The 15227-nt window shown below is 50.3% G+C and overlaps 1 long non-coding RNA gene across 1 annotated transcript; it reads right to left on the reverse strand.

Moving 5' to 3' along the window:
- Nucleotides 1-1208: 1208 nt before the first annotated feature.
- LOC120370931 lies at nucleotides 1209-14691 on the reverse strand. Its single transcript, XR_005584061.1, has 3 exons — nucleotides 14625-14691; nucleotides 13731-13874; nucleotides 1209-1308 (listed from the first exon to the last, which is right to left on the reverse strand). It is a non-coding gene; the product is annotated as an uncharacterized LOC120370931 (long non-coding RNA).
- Between the last annotated feature and the right edge of the window lie 536 nt (nucleotides 14692-15227).

The following is a 15227-nucleotide window of genomic DNA, read 5'->3' on the forward strand; positions in this document are numbered from 1 at the left end:
TGAAACTGGTACCATGCAGAACTAGGGTTTTCTTCGCTTTCCTCTGAAGCATCAGGGATTAGCCACAGTTGGAGCCTCGCTGGTGTGCCTTGCTCACTTGCTCAGGGTCAAACAGGGATGGCAGGGCTGTATAATTTTTGGTGGGTCCCAGAACAGATCCAAGTCCCACCCCCATACCTACCTGCCTAAGGCTCTGGGATGGAGTTTGGGTGCTGGGTGCAGGCTCTGGGCTGGGGTATGGGGTTGGGGTGCAGGAGGAGGTTTGGGGTGCAGGCTCTGGGAAGAAGTTTGGGTGCAGGAGGGGTGCAGGCTCTGGGCTGGGGTATGGAGTTGGGGTGTAGGAGGGGGTTGGGTGGTCGCTCTGGAAGGGAGTTTGGGTGATGGGTGCGGGCTCTGGACTGGGACGGGGTTGGGGTGCAGGAGGGGGATGTAGGAGGGGATTTGTGTGCTGGGTGTGGGCTCTGGGATGGGGATTGGATGCTGGGTGGGGGCTCTGGGATGGGACAGAGGGTTGGGATGCAGGAGGGGGTGTGGGGCTGGGCCAGGGATGAGGAGTTTAGGGTACAGGCAGGCTGCCCCCAGACTGGGGCAGGAGACCAGAGAGGAAGACTCCCCCCATCCCTCTCCCCGCCAGCAGCAGCGAGCTCCGGGGGAGGATGGCCCCTCCCCGGCACGACACTCACCCAAGCCCTCCCCAGCTGCTGCTCAGGAGGTCCAGCCAGGATAAGTCCCCCAAAACCCCCCTTGGAGTTGACTCTGAGTCACCTGCCAGGGGGAGAGTCTGCCATGCACCTCCTCCCTCCGTAGGCAGAGCAGCCACCTCAGCCTGCCCCCAGCGCTGCTCCCTTGGAGCTGGCAGCAGCCAGTGAGGGAGCGCAGCACAGAGCTGCATGGGGCAGCCGCCCACTGCCCAGGGCAAGCAGGGACACTCAGGGGAAGCGTGCGGGGGCAGCAGGCGGGGGCAGCAGGCGGGGGCAGGGGGGATGCTTCAGGTGGGGCACATGGGGGCAGCAGGTGGGGCCGGGGGAGAGACCCAGCCCTGAACATTGGTGGAACCGGGGGCCCTGAATTTGCTGGAGCCCACGCACCACGGGCCCATACAACTCACCGCCCCGGTGTCAAACTGATTTGGGGCTGTGAAGGAGTTTCCCCCCAGGTTAGAATGGCAGAGACGTTGGGGTTTTATTTGCCTTCCTCTTCAGCGTAGTGCATGGATGGTCTGCTAGCATCATCTGGGCATGTCTCACCTAATCAATCCCTTGCCCTCAGAGGGGCCTTGGTGGTACCTCAGTCTCTCCAGTTCTCTGTCTGTGGAATACAAGGCACAGTTTAGTCTGCTCAAGATTGAAATGCTCTGGATTAACTGAAGTCACTGGGCTCAGTACAGGGGTAACTGGGTGAAATTTAATGGCCTAGGACATACAGGAGATCAGACTAGATGATCTAATGGGGTCTTAAACTCTCTGCAATCTCTGAAACCTCTTAGCTGACAACCGTTAGATTAGGAGCCCACCTAAGAGGACCCATTCCAACTCTGGGAGGAGAGGCCCTCCTGACAGCAGTTAGTGGGATATGGGGGCAAGCGCTGACATCCCTAGTGAATGGAGACAAATGTACTAGCATGCGCATGTCCATGGGTGGAGTGGAAAATGGCGGAGGCAATGATGCAGGAGACAGGGCTCCACTCTGTCTCAATGCCCAAGATTAGATGATGGTTTTAAACATGGCTCGGTCCCTATTTGGCTTCGTCGACTCTGGCATTGGTTCAAACACAGTTCCTTCACCCTGAGCGCCTGTCTGGGGACAGGAGCGATGAGGGACGAAGCCAGTATGTTTTCCTAGGTGGAAGCAGGAGAGCCCTTGCTGCAATAAAACACACATTCCTTTGCAGAATTCATTTGGTCCCAGTTTTCACATCCTCCCGTTTGGCTCCCAGTGAAGGGGACACACCGAGGAATGCGGTGCCTGAAATGCAGACAGGTGCCTAACGGGATTTCCAAAAGTGCTTTAAAAATCTGGCCCAGAGCAGTGCGAAGTCCAGGGCTCATGTACCACACAGGCTGCTTATTACTGCTTCCTCCTGATCTAACAGGAGCTGAAATTTCCATTAATTAAAAATATAAATAAATGAAACACATGCAGGAAAGTGAGATGGTGGCAGGCTGCCCAGGAGCCTCTGCTGAAAGCAGCCAGTTCACGCTTCGTTAGCATCTTTCCTCTGCAAACCGGCTAGCACAGACTTTCAGTTTGGATCAAACACACACAGGGAACTTCCCGTTTGGAGGTGATATCTCCCCCAGACCTGGCCTTCCTCTGTCTTAAAGGAACCGCACTTTCTCTTCAGCTGCTCCCCCAGCCTTCCAACCCAATGGCATAGCTATATCTCCATATAAATGAAGGGGGCTGCCCACTTTGAAAGCCCTCATGCTGTCAAGATGACAAGCACTGTGATGTGGTGTTAGTCTCCTCCACTGCCTCCTTCCTCTCCTGTTTTTTGTTGTTTAAATGTTTTCTTATCACCAGGGGAGTTGACTGGATCCCCTCTTGAGCTCCCTTCCAGCCCCACCTTGCCCTCATCTTCATCAAACTATTGCCATTTGCAAGGCAAGAGGGACACAGAAGAAGGGCACTACTGTACACAGCCCTACTAGAGCTAGCAGGAATTGCTGTGACGCTCCTTGTATACTCATTTCTGGAAGCTCTTGCGGGCTGAAGGAGGAAAACATACAACACTTCACAAGAAGGTCAGAGACCTGGGTTCTCTTCCCATCTCTGCTGTGAATGACCTTCGGGAAAGTCACTTCCCCACTCTGTGCCTCTGTTTCCCCATCTGTACTACAGGGATCATGATATTTAAAACAGAAACCCCTCCTCCTTTCTGAAACTGACAGCTGAAAAGAGCCAGGTAGCCTTGTCTCAGTTCTCACTCCTTCAGGAAAAGGGAGGCTCCCTGAGCAGCAGCTCTTGCATAAGTAACTGGCACAGGAGAGTGGTGAAGCCAGGACCAAGAGACTTTGTCCCCAACCCCCTCTAGCGCAGAGTGATTGTCTATCCATTGCAGCCGGTTTTCACCTGCTTTCTGGCCCCAGTTGAACAGCCCTGCTGGAGACTCTGCCAGACAAGAAGAGGAGGGTCTTGGGGTCATGCATTGGATGGTTCAGCTCAGCCCATCTCTCCCTGCTGTCCCCCTCTGCCTGGGGGCCACTCCCTTGCTGTTTCCATTCTCAGGGTACCATAGCACAGACCAGGGTGACAAAGATTCCTCTGATCACATTCATTCCTGGTGTAACAGTACCCATGCCAGAGCTGAGCAAAGCTGTTGTCTCTTCGGCAGGCCCCTCTCCAAGCAGACAGACCACTGGTGGCCCAACCCAGCTCTTTGCTCTGTTGTAAAGGCTTGGATTTGACTCTGGGCCTTGGTCCCTTATTCCATCTCCAGCAAGGAGCGAGGGCCTAAGCGAGACAACACGTGCCACCCTGCTGGGGAAGTGAGAACTGCTGGGGAAGTGAGTTCTGCTGCATCCCCGCTGGAACGCATCTGGCTCTGCATTGTCAGGATCCGGAAGGTTGAGCCTTGCGCCAGGGGAGGTGGAAAAGTGGAGGTGGAGGGTGTAATGGTCAGCACTGGTCAGAAGTTTGGAAGACCGCAAGCCATGCATCCACCCTGAATTGAACTTCAGAGCCCAAGCCGTCTAGGCCCCTTTAGAAACCTGCATTCATTGCTGGCCAGTCCTCTGAGTTAAAACAGCTTTAGAGGGGTGTGAAATGAAGCATGCCTCACTCACCTGTTCCCTGATGGCTTGGGGAGGGGAAAACTGTATCCAGCTGAGACTGCAGGGGAACTATTCCCAGGGCCCACTGGATTTAGAGACCATTGTCCTGGTGTTTGTGGCATGCAATTGTGCAAGGAAGGTGGAGTTTGTCACAATCAAAGCTCTTGGTTTTCAAAACAACAAAGAGCTAGATCCTCCGTGGGCATAAGTCTGAGTAGCTCCATTGACTCAGACAGCTTCCCTCAAGAAACACAGCTGCCCAGCAGGAAGGGCACGGGACTGCAACTCAAATGGGTTTGAAGCCTGGTTTTGCTATGACCTCCCATGTGACCCTGAACAAGTCACCTGCCCCGTGTAAGCAATTTGGGGCAGAGAGTGTCTGAGTAGGTGTCCATACAGTGTCTAGCACAATAAGGCCCTGCTCTCAGCTGGGAACCCTAAGTGTTATCATCCCCGTTAGCGCCTCTAAGCTAACATTTCAATCTTCCAACAGACCTCCTAATACAGGACAAATGAGACTCCATTCACTTTTATGGGCACAACTGACACATTGCAAGATCTTAATTGAACTGAAAACAGTTTATAATAATATGCTGCTAAACTGATTAAATTAAAGTGGCCCCAGCTGAGATGCAAGTGTTGGGCATGAGAAGAGGTGAAACAAAGCTATGAGAACCCATTGAATGCCATAGTCTTTCCACCTCACCAATACCCATAGCATCCTATGATGGCTCCATCAGCATTGCGCCTCTTAACTAGATGTCCTGGGGCACTTAAGGGTTTAAAAGAATCTGTCTTTAAACCAGGACCCTAAAGAACATAAATATCATTATATCCAAAGTCCATTTACAAACACGTCTTGTGTTCCTAGCAAGTAGTCTGTGCCAGGTAAAGAGCTGGTGCAGATTACTCCCCTGCAACATGGGGAGAACTAAGGATGACACTAGGATTGCCTGAATCCCAGTCTTGGCAGGGGATTAGACTAGATGAGTCTTGCAGTCCCTTCTAACCCTATGATTCTGTAAAGCCAAAGTTGAGCCTGCTATGAGCTAAATGCCATCATGCAAAATTGATTGCACTGAATGAGATTTTAAAAACACTCCTGCCACATCAAAATGAATTTCTACTGGAATGTTCCAAGATACTTCTCAGTGAGGGTTAGTTCCTTGCTGCATTTCCACTTCCTACCCTCTGATCTTTCCGCACCCGAGCTATTCAAAATAGGTTGCAAGAATATGTGCATGCACAGGTGTATTTTTTCCGTTGTTTTTGAGTGCAAAGAACTGTTTCACTCAAATTTAAAAAGAAAAAAATTCAATCTTAGACACCAAGCCTGGAACATTTCAGCCCAAACAGAGAAAGTTTCAGAAAGTTCTGACTGTCTGAAAACAGGGGATTAGAATGGAAAATATTATGCAACATTAATTGTAGCTGCTGCTGCCACTCCAGCTGCAATTGTGTACTTGGGCAGTTTAAACACAGATAAATACACAGTTGAGGTGACTAAGGAATGGCTTAATAGTCTAAGCATGTCATTTGTTCTACCTAGACTTGCCAGTGCCAGAAGTTCAAAGCTTGGTGGGCTTAAGTCAGTCCTTTGTACTTCTGAGAGATCAAATTTAGTTCCCTACTATTTACTGCCTTTTTCAACTGAGGCCTTAAAAAATAAGCTAATACCGCACTTGTAATGCCCTTAACAAATCCCACTGTATGGCTTATAGGAGTTAGTTGTTTGCTCTGGTGTCCTTTCCCAGCCCCAGCTAGTAGGGTCTAGAGCTGACTGCTCTCCCTCCAGAAGTAGCTGCAGCTAGTAGTGCTGTGATTCTTGTTTGTAAAGTTATTATTTGTATGGTGATGGCATCCTGAGGGCTCCATGGTGCTAGGTGCTGTACATACACATAGTGAGAGACGGCCCTGACCCCAAAGAGCTTACAGTCTAAAAACAAGGCAGAGCCAGGGTTGAAGGGGAAATATATGCCCAGAGAAGGGAAGAGAATTGTCCAAGGTCACCTACCAGGTCGGGGATAGGACCAGGAATAGAACCCACATCCCTTAACTCCCACATCACTACCCACCCTGCTAGACCACCTTCTCTCCAAATTAAAGTGCCCTGGTTTCCCTTAGCTTGAATTCATAGAGCATCATTCATCTTATCTGTTCATAAAGAAAACAACTTGACGAATAAGTCACTTTTTTGTGCAACAAAGCTTTCATTCGGCTCTGTAATGCTGAGGTATGTTTTGACCAATTATTGTAAGATTCAGCTATATCTTCCCCTTCCTGAAATCAAGAAGAGCCAAGGTAATAAGCGAATGATATTGCAAAACCCTGCACTGGGATTCCAAGCTGACAAGTAGTGTCAGCAGAGCTGCCCACGCACAAATAAAAGTCATATACCCTCTGCGCACACACACACACACACACCCCGCCTGATTCTCTGCGCGTGTGCGCGCGCGCACACACACACACACACACGCCTGATTCTCTGCTCACGTCGGTATCAAATGGAGTTAACTTCACTGCAATGAAGCTGAACCAGTGTAAAACTGGTACAAGTGAGAGAAGAATCACATCCATAGTATATATTTTCTAACAACTGACATTTATATAGCACCTTTCAGCTAAGATCCCAAGGCACTAGGAAAGCTATGCAGACAAAGCCAGAGAGACCTGGACAAGGATCACTGAACCACAACTATAGTTGGAGAAAAATGTAGTAGCCTTCAAACAGTATCCTGCAGAATAATGAATCCACCTGAAGCTAGGGGCGAGCTTTCGTAGGCCTAATGTAGCTCCCCGGATGGGTTTTGCCCAGGACACCTGCTGTGGTAAAAAGTTACAGTAAGGCTATAAAGACCATAAGTGGTCAGGGTGGAGGGCAGAAAAGGCATCACCCGAAGGTAGCCTTGCACCCATGGTACCACGACCAAGAGAGAAGAGTGCCACGAATCACTATTATTAGTGTGTGTCATAAATATCAAGGGAAGAGTAATAACTTTTATGTATGCAGTCATATAAAATCCCTCTTGACCAGAGGTACAGAATCACTTACTTGTAAGGGGTTAATCAATTCAATTAACCTAGTTGGCACCTAACCAGAAGAACCAATGGGGAAGGAAGATATTTTCAAATCGGGGAGGGGGGGAGGTTTTGTTTGTACTCTTTTGTGTGTGTTCTCTCTTGAGACAGAGAGAAGAGAGAGACCAGGGCAGGAAAAAACATCTCCTAAAATGATACTGAAATGATATCTTAAATTACAGAAACTGAAAGTAATAGAAAGGAAATGTGTTAGATTATCTTTTGTTGTAGCTTGTGAATTTTCCCTATGCCAAGAGGGAGGTTTATTCCTGTTTTGTAACTTTGACGTCAAACCTAGAGGGGAATCCTCTGTGTTTTAAATCTTTTTATTACCCTGTAAAATTAACTTCCATCCTGATTTTACAGAGGTGCTTCTTTTATTTAATAAAGTTCTTCTTTTAAGAACCTGATTGGTTTTTAGTTACCTAAAAAGCCAAGGATCTGGTCTGTGCTCATCTTGTTAACCTATTTGGTTGGTATATTATTCTCAAGCCTCCCCAGGAAAGGGGGTGAAGGGGCTTGGGGGGCTATTTTGGGGGGGGGGTGGAGATAGGGCTCCAAGTGGCCCCTCCCTGAATGTTTGTTTAAATCACTTGGTGGTGGCAGCAATACATCCAAGGACAAGGAAAGGAATTTGTGCCTTGGGGAAGTTTTTAACCTAAGCTGGTGGAATATAAATTTAGGGGATCTTTCTTGTGGGTCCCCACATCTGTACCTCAGAGTTCAGAGTGTGGAGGGAACCCTGACAGCGTGCTACCACACTGTGGGGAAATCCAGGCCCCACTGAAGCAAATGGCAAGCTGCAACTGGCTTCAACAAGGCCAGGATTTCACTCCATGGGTCTCCTTTGAAGGTCTCTCATCCAACCTTATTTAGGCCCAGTCTACCCCCAAAGTTGCACCAGTTAAACAAAACATGTGCTTTACAATTTACTTCTTTAAACCATTGCAAAACCCTGTGTGGACACTTAATTTGATTTACTCCTGGCTAACATCCATCTTTGCCAACTTTAGCTAAACTGGTACGAGCCATAGGCAAATCAGATTCAGAGCGTCCACACAGGGAGTTTGCATCAATTCTAGTTGAACTGGAGCAACTTTTGTGCCAAAAGCAGCCCTCAGCTTGAGACCTGCCATACCCACAGCTCACAATGGCCTGGCCGCATGCAGACTGACATACGCTGCTAACAAGTTATTACTCTTTGCTCTACTGTAGTACATCTGCTTCCCACTTTAAGCTGGGTCAATTGCCTTGTACGACCAGGGTGTCCACCATATAAAAGGTTGCTCAGGATGAGCAAGATACATATAGGAACAGAAGACAGCACTCCAGAGCTGTTTCTTTCTATTTCAACCCAACCTCTGCATGCAGTGTACATGGCACTGGGTTTATTTTTTAGCCAAAAGTTTCTTTTATTCAGGGCTGCTGGAAGATAATGAGGGATTGGTTTCAGTGAGCCATAAATCTGCCAGCTGCATATCAAGGCTTCTGAGTACCAAGGACACAGGCAATTGTCCAGTGGAGGGGGGGGGGCACACGGGTGGGGGGTGTCACAGCAGTAACTCTTGCAGTATTTGTTCCACAAACAGAAGAGGTTTACACAGCTTCCCTGGGCAATCATTGGGTAGGAAATAAATCTTGGTAGAAAACTCATCTTCTCCTCCAGCCTGCCGCTGAATCTCCTTGAGGCATGCCACTAGCAATGCCCCCAAAATGCCTTGCCAAAAGTTGTCAGTTACACAGCTCATAATTGCACTCAATAGAACCAGGGGAGAAATGTACTGAATTTAATAGCATTGCTCCAGGTAATCTCTGGCCAGTTATAATCAATCGGCCATGCCTACTGCAGCATGACTATACCCATACTTACAGTGCTGTGGGTGCAGGTCTAGTAGAAGAGATCTGCCTAGGGCAGAGACAAGAGGTGGCTGTAACATGTACAGGTATAATAAGCCCCTGAAGACATAGCACCGAAATAATGTGCATAGAAGTAATTAGAGAGGCACGGGGGAGGTGATTCAGATCTGGCTTAGCTTTAGGCTAGGATTCAGGCTGGAGGCGGAATGTGAGTTTGGACTGGATAGCACCAAAACCCCCAAGAGCTGTTCTCATCAATCTTTTAAAGATTATGATGCCCATTGTGCTAGGTACTATATAGACACACAGCAGGAGGCAGTCCCTGCCCTGGAGAGCTTACAGCCTAAATAGACAAGACAGACCAAGGGTGGGAGAGGAAGGACTTTATAGACGGGGAACAGAGGCACAGAGAGGGGTGAATTTCTCTAGGTGACAGTCAGCCTGTAGCAGAGCTGAGAAATGAACCAATATCTGCTGTGCCCCAAGCCAGTGCCTTATTGACAAAACATTTCCTCTGCAACCCCATGTGGCAGCAGCATCATCCCCCTCTGCTCCCTGAACTCGTCCTCACCTGGGGCCACAATCTCCCAAGTACAGCCCTTCTGGCAAGACTGCAGCTGCATCCAAACCTGAAATGTACGACAGACCCGCTCCATGTCTGGCTCAAAACTGAAGTCATGGGCGCAAGTTCTGATGCGGGGATTCAAACCGGGCTCAACATTGCCCTGTTGGCTCTAACTGCACAGGAAAGGAGAAACAAATGCAGCATAGGAAGCAAAGGCAGCATTCGCAGCCGGTAGGATCACAAGAACTTGATTTGGCTTTTGTTTTTTGATCCAGGGAACAGGAGCTGTCCTCAGAGACAAGCGGAAAGGCTGCATTCATAAAGCAGTGGGGATCTGTAACATGTCTGAACTGAGTGCCTGATCCATCTCCCAGACATTTATAAATGTGTTTCCTCTCCCCGAGACAGGCCTTGGGAAGGGGCAGTATTTTATTGCCAAGAGCTCATGGCTCGCTGGGAGAAAGGTTACAAGGTCCCAGCCTGCTTTAAAATGATGTGCATGCTGTCTGCTGCACTTCCCCATTGGTAGAGGAGCTCAGAGAAACCGAGGGAGACTAAGACTTCGTTCTCCCCTGTCTGGGTTATTCCTGTGTAGGGATTTTTAAGCTCACAGGGTTGTCTTCTGGTTCTTTCAATGAAAGGTGGGGAGGAGGCCAGGCAGAAGTGGCAGCAGGGTAAGGCCACACTCTTCCCCAGAGCATCGGAGCCCTGAGAGCTAGGTAGACTTGAGGAAGGGGTGTTCCTAGCAGAAGCAAAGGACATGCACATAGAGGTACAGGAGAGCAATGCCTCCTGCAGAAGCCATGCTGCCAGGGGCGGCCCTGAATGGAGGCTGCCCCTGGAGGCCCCTTGCTGGGGTTTCCATGGTGTGAAGAGGGACGGCTCTGGCTCTTACTAACATTGCTTTGTGCTGTGGGTTTGACAGGGGGTGAGAATCTGGCCGAGACTGACTGGTCTCTCCAAGCCTCCTTTTGTCTCCTCCTCTCCCCCGTCCTGAGCTGGAGACCTCTGGAGCTCACACGGAGGAAGTTCTGAAGGTCAATGGATGCTGTGTGCTCCCTTTTCCCTTCTTTAGCCCCACTGCCCACAGCCATGAACCCCAGCCAGAGACTCCTGGTGGTTCACAGAAGCAGAGGGCACCAGGGAGACCTCCTCTGCCGAACTAGAAGTTTACACACAACCCGAGGAAGAATGGGCCAAGGGAGGAGGACAATGAGGTGAGCACAGTTACCAAGGTCAAGGTCATGGTAGATCTGCATGAGGAGACAGAAGCAATTGAAGGATGTGGAGGGAAAGCAGAAGGGGCAGAGTTAAGGTCGACTAAGCAAAGGATGCGTACATCAGGCTGCACGGACAGTTCCACTTTCTAAGATTTCTTACGTTCTCATAAGACAGCTCTCATCCAGCACTCAGCTGCGTACCCTGGGCTAGGCCGTTCATTGCAGCAAAGCAGCAGCAGCAGAATGGACAAATCTCCCCCAGGGATTCAGGCCAGAATATTCCAGACAGATCGTCCTCAACACCTAAATTAAATGGCCCAGGTTCCAGAGATGCTGAGTGCCTCACTGACAGCTCCCGATCAAATCAACGGGTGTTCAGCACCTCAGGGGAAAAAACACCAGACTACTTACTTAGATGCCCCATGAATGGATGGAGGTGCCTGGCTTTTGGTGCTCAAGCCTACACATTTTGGCCTTCGCCAACCCCAGCTCATTTCTCAAGATTTGTGGTATCAGGCTGCTTGGAAGCCCCCTTTAAATGACTGCTCGATCAGAGCCACAGACTGACCTATTTTCTTCTAAACCAACTGCTGTAGCATTAAAGAGAAGCCTGCAGGACACTATCTATATACCTTGGTCCTGAACAGTATGACCTCAGCTGTGGAGAAGCACAGAGATTAGGCGAATGAAATGTCCATGAATGTGACAGCCCAGCTCCCTCTGCCTTCCGCACAGTAACAATGCCACCTTGAGGCCAGATGGTTAGTGTGTAAGAAGAAAACATTGCACTGGGAAAAACTTTTGATGAATTCCATGGCTTGCTACAGCTGTAGGCGGTGGCTGTCATGTATAAAGGGAGCAGTGAGGAGCACCCAGATGTTATAGGATAACCCATGGTTTAAAATAGCACTTAAGACATTGTCAGACTCATAAAAGGTTTCATCTAACACCTCTGAAAATCCCAAAAGGGGGGGGGGTCACAATGTGTGAAACTCGACTCTCTTCACGAGGGAACGGAGCCCAAGCACAGTATAACGTGTATTTGGTTTCCAGGACCATGCCACACGGGGGCTTGCTGAATTTGACCAGCTTGAAGGTTAGCTGCTTTCCTGCTCCTCTGTGTTTGAAGGGCAGTGTCGTCACCCTCTGCATTATGCAGTGCAAAGGAGCCTTGAAGACATTAGCCAGTGGCTGTTCCTTGTGTTTGGTGATTTGAGAGGGGAAGATGCTGACAGGAGAAATCCTATGTCTTGGGGTGGCACTAATGCTCACCATTGCTTTCTGAGATCTATTTAAAACTAGAGACAGGTCCAAATCAACCATTCTGGTCTGGATTTCAAAGACCCCGAAGCTGGGGCTACCCAGATCCAGAGTTTCAATGTGGCTCATTGTAAAGACAGGTCCATTTGCAGAATGGGGATTCAGATATTCAACCTCTGGTCCCAATAGCAGCTCTAACTGTTTTGCTGTCCAGGGTGAAAAATGTTTTCAGAGCCCTGGCAGAGAGGGGAAAGAAAGAGAAGCCAGCCAATCAGAGCAGAGAAAAAAATGCAAAGATGGCCAGCTGGGGCGGCAGGGGAGGGGGAAGATGGAAAAAAAATAAAATAAAATAAGACCCAGTGGTACAGTAACCCCCAGGAAGTCAGTGCCCAGGCAACACCCCTGCCACTAGAACCAGCCCTGTTCACCCCAGAGTAAATCCAATCTAGGGTGACCAGATAGCAAATATAAAACATCGGGACAGGTGGTGGGGGGTAATAGGTGCCTATAAAAGAAAAAGGCCCAAATATCGGGACATCTGATCACCCTAATCCAATCCCAGGTTTGGCTTAGACTCTCTCTAAATTAAACTGGGGAGAAGTTCTCCAGTACATATTTTGGCCTAAATTTCTCCCTGATCTAATGCTATTCACTTCCATGGAGTTCCACCAGGGATATCCTTGGCCCTTCAGCTCTTCGAAGGATGGTTCTGCTGCCCCCTATGTGCTATGGCAGGCCAATGAGCAGCCCAAAGGGCTGGGCTCTCCAGGCGCTGAGCTAAAGCCTGTTCTGGCCCCAGGAATTCTACTGCCATGCTAATCAAATCCAGGCGAGTTTGTGCCTCTGCTCTGTTGCATGAAAGCAAGCACATGTGGCGTTTTTCTACTGCCTCGAGCCAGGCAGCCGTCGGCGCTGTCCCACCCATGTCACAGTGGAGTGCAGCCCGGTCATTTCAAGCACTGCAGGAAGCAGACAGAACTCAACCAGAACAGCCTTCTTCAAAGCTGCACAGGAGGCAGCTGGCTGCAGCAGGCTGCCAGCCCACCCTGGGGCAGAACGCTGAGCCCGCTTGCTGCTCCTCAGCACGGTGAGCCGAGGCAGCACGGAAATGGCACATTAGGCCCTTTGGAAGCATTACCTACCCCACTGCCCAGTACTCTTGCTACCCAGTAACGGAACGTCATTAGCCCCAGCTCACGTGGGAGCAAGCATTTCTCTCTCTCCCCCAGGTGAGGATTGATGGCAAGGCACAGGACTTGGGGAAAGAATACCCAGAAGCATTAATGGGCCTCCAGGGCCAGATTAAGGCATAGGCGCTGCAGGCCTGATGCCTGCAGCCTGGCTTCTAGAGCCACATGGGGATGCCAGAATGTCAGCCACCATTTTAAAAAATGACGTTTCTAGCCCACGTGATTGCATGTGACTCAGGCATATCTACCCCAGTGATGCCTACCTGAGTCTGCAGGCAGCCTGAGGCAATAGGTCAGAGAGAGGATGACTGCCCCATGTATCTCAATTGGCAGCCATCTCTGAAACTTGCTGCTTTAGGGACTGCTGTGAACACCTCCCCAGCAGAATGGGGGCCCCTCCCAGCTGACAAGCTATCATTGCTCTGCTAAGGAGGTGTCAGCCAGGGCTCCCACCAGAGTTCTCTGTCCAGGTGGGTGGGGATACATACTCTGTTTGCCAGGAGAGACCCCTGCCCAACTGAGCACAAGGAGCAATTGCCCAGGGAGAAGCAAGGCCCCAGTCCTTCCAAACAGTTAGGGTGCCCCTCTCCACCCACCACCCCAGAAGACACTCAGCAGATGTGAGGTGGGGGGGGTCACAGCATGGGCTTAAGGCTGTAGGGGCCCCATGTGAGGGGGGGAAGGGTATGTTGACTGTAGGGAGCAGCTGTCATTGTGTAAAGACTGGGTGTGCTTTGGCTGTAGAGACCATCTTGGAAGGTGGGACTGGGTGGAACAGTTGACTCACCACAGCTGCGTCCCCTCATGGCTGGGTGTGGCATAGAAGGTTCTCCTCCTCTAGCACCATATGCTGACAGCGGTTCCGGTCCCTACTGTGCTCTGCCTCTTCTTGTGACTCAGCCCTTCAGCCGGGTCACCTTTAATCCCACCTCTTCCAGGGGAGACAAAGAGTCCAATCAACTAAGCTCAACTAGATCTAACTCTTCACCCCCACATGGGCTCTACGACTACTACTCGTCCGGTTTTGACCCGGACAACCCAGTTTTTGGCTTCTGTATCCAGGTGCCATTTAGGCTGGCCTGGTGCCCAGTTTTCATGGACATTGCAACCCTCAGTAGCACCCAAAACAAAAGTCTGGTTACCACAGGGCAAGGGGAGGCTCCAAGGTCATTAACTCACACCAGCCCCTACTCAGCCAGGGCCGCCTCTTTCCTCCAGGCAGGCACCTTGAGACAATGCAGCGAGCAACCAGCGGGGGGGGCGGGGCACAGGCCTCAGGGGAAGAGGTGGAGCACGGGTAGGGTGGGGCTGGGCCTCAGGTGTCTGTTTACCAGAAATTATAAAAGGTGGCACCCTAATGGGCTCACTTCTCCGCAGACCCATACCCACTTCCCAAGCTTGGTAGGGTCATCCTCCAGCTCTTGTGCAGAGCAACCCCTCCCAGAGCTTTCTCCTGGAGGTCTGGCTCCAAACTCAATAGTCCTTCTCCCACTTGTAGGGTGTTTCTGCACCACCATTCCCAGTGGTAGGGAAACCCAGGCCCTCCCTCTCCTCCAGTCCTGAGCCCGTGTAACCAGAAGATATGGTCTGCTCCCTCAGACTCCTTGCTGTCTTCTGGACCTCTCCCTACCTTGGTCTTCCTTCAAGGCCCTTTCCCTCAAGCCCTTCCTGGGCTTACTACCTGTCCTCCATTTTCCAGAACCCCAGAGGGACTACAGAATTGGTCCAAGGCCTTCATCTCATCCAGGCTTCCTCCCACTATGCTCAGGACCCACCTCCTCTCCCAGCTGGGCTTCCTCTTCAGTCCACCCTCCAGCTGCAACTAGGTGCTTTCATTGAGCACTCTCACTCCAATTAACCCTTTCAGTAGCATTGTGGGGTACATACCCTATCACAGACTGCAAGGGTAGATCAGGGCCCTGCAGGCAGCCCCGTTGCTGCATTATGCAGTCTTTGAATAAAGGAATGATTGAATTGTTAAATCCAAGTTCCTGATGCTTTAATGCAAAGAACACCACCTAAGGGCTGCTGATTGTCTTAATGTGGCCCAGGGGCCACCTTTCCACCTCCTCATCTGAGCTAAGCGCTCCTTAGCCAGTGCTAAGGATCAGGGCCAGAGAGTGCACAGAAGTGAGCAGATCCAATTGGCAGCTGTGCATTCCTTTGGCCCAGGTGTGAATGACCACAGGTGCTGGAGGGCAGGAGAGAATGAGGCCTGGAGTCCATTCCTTTTCCATGCTTTGAAAGCCTAATGTTTTAAAAGCAATCGCTGCTTGAATGAGTA

Source organism: Mauremys reevesii, linkage group 8 (genome assembly GCF_016161935.1).
Source record: "Mauremys reevesii isolate NIE-2019 linkage group 8, ASM1616193v1, whole genome shotgun sequence".
Lineage (NCBI taxonomy): Eukaryota > Metazoa > Chordata > Testudines > Geoemydidae > Mauremys > Mauremys reevesii.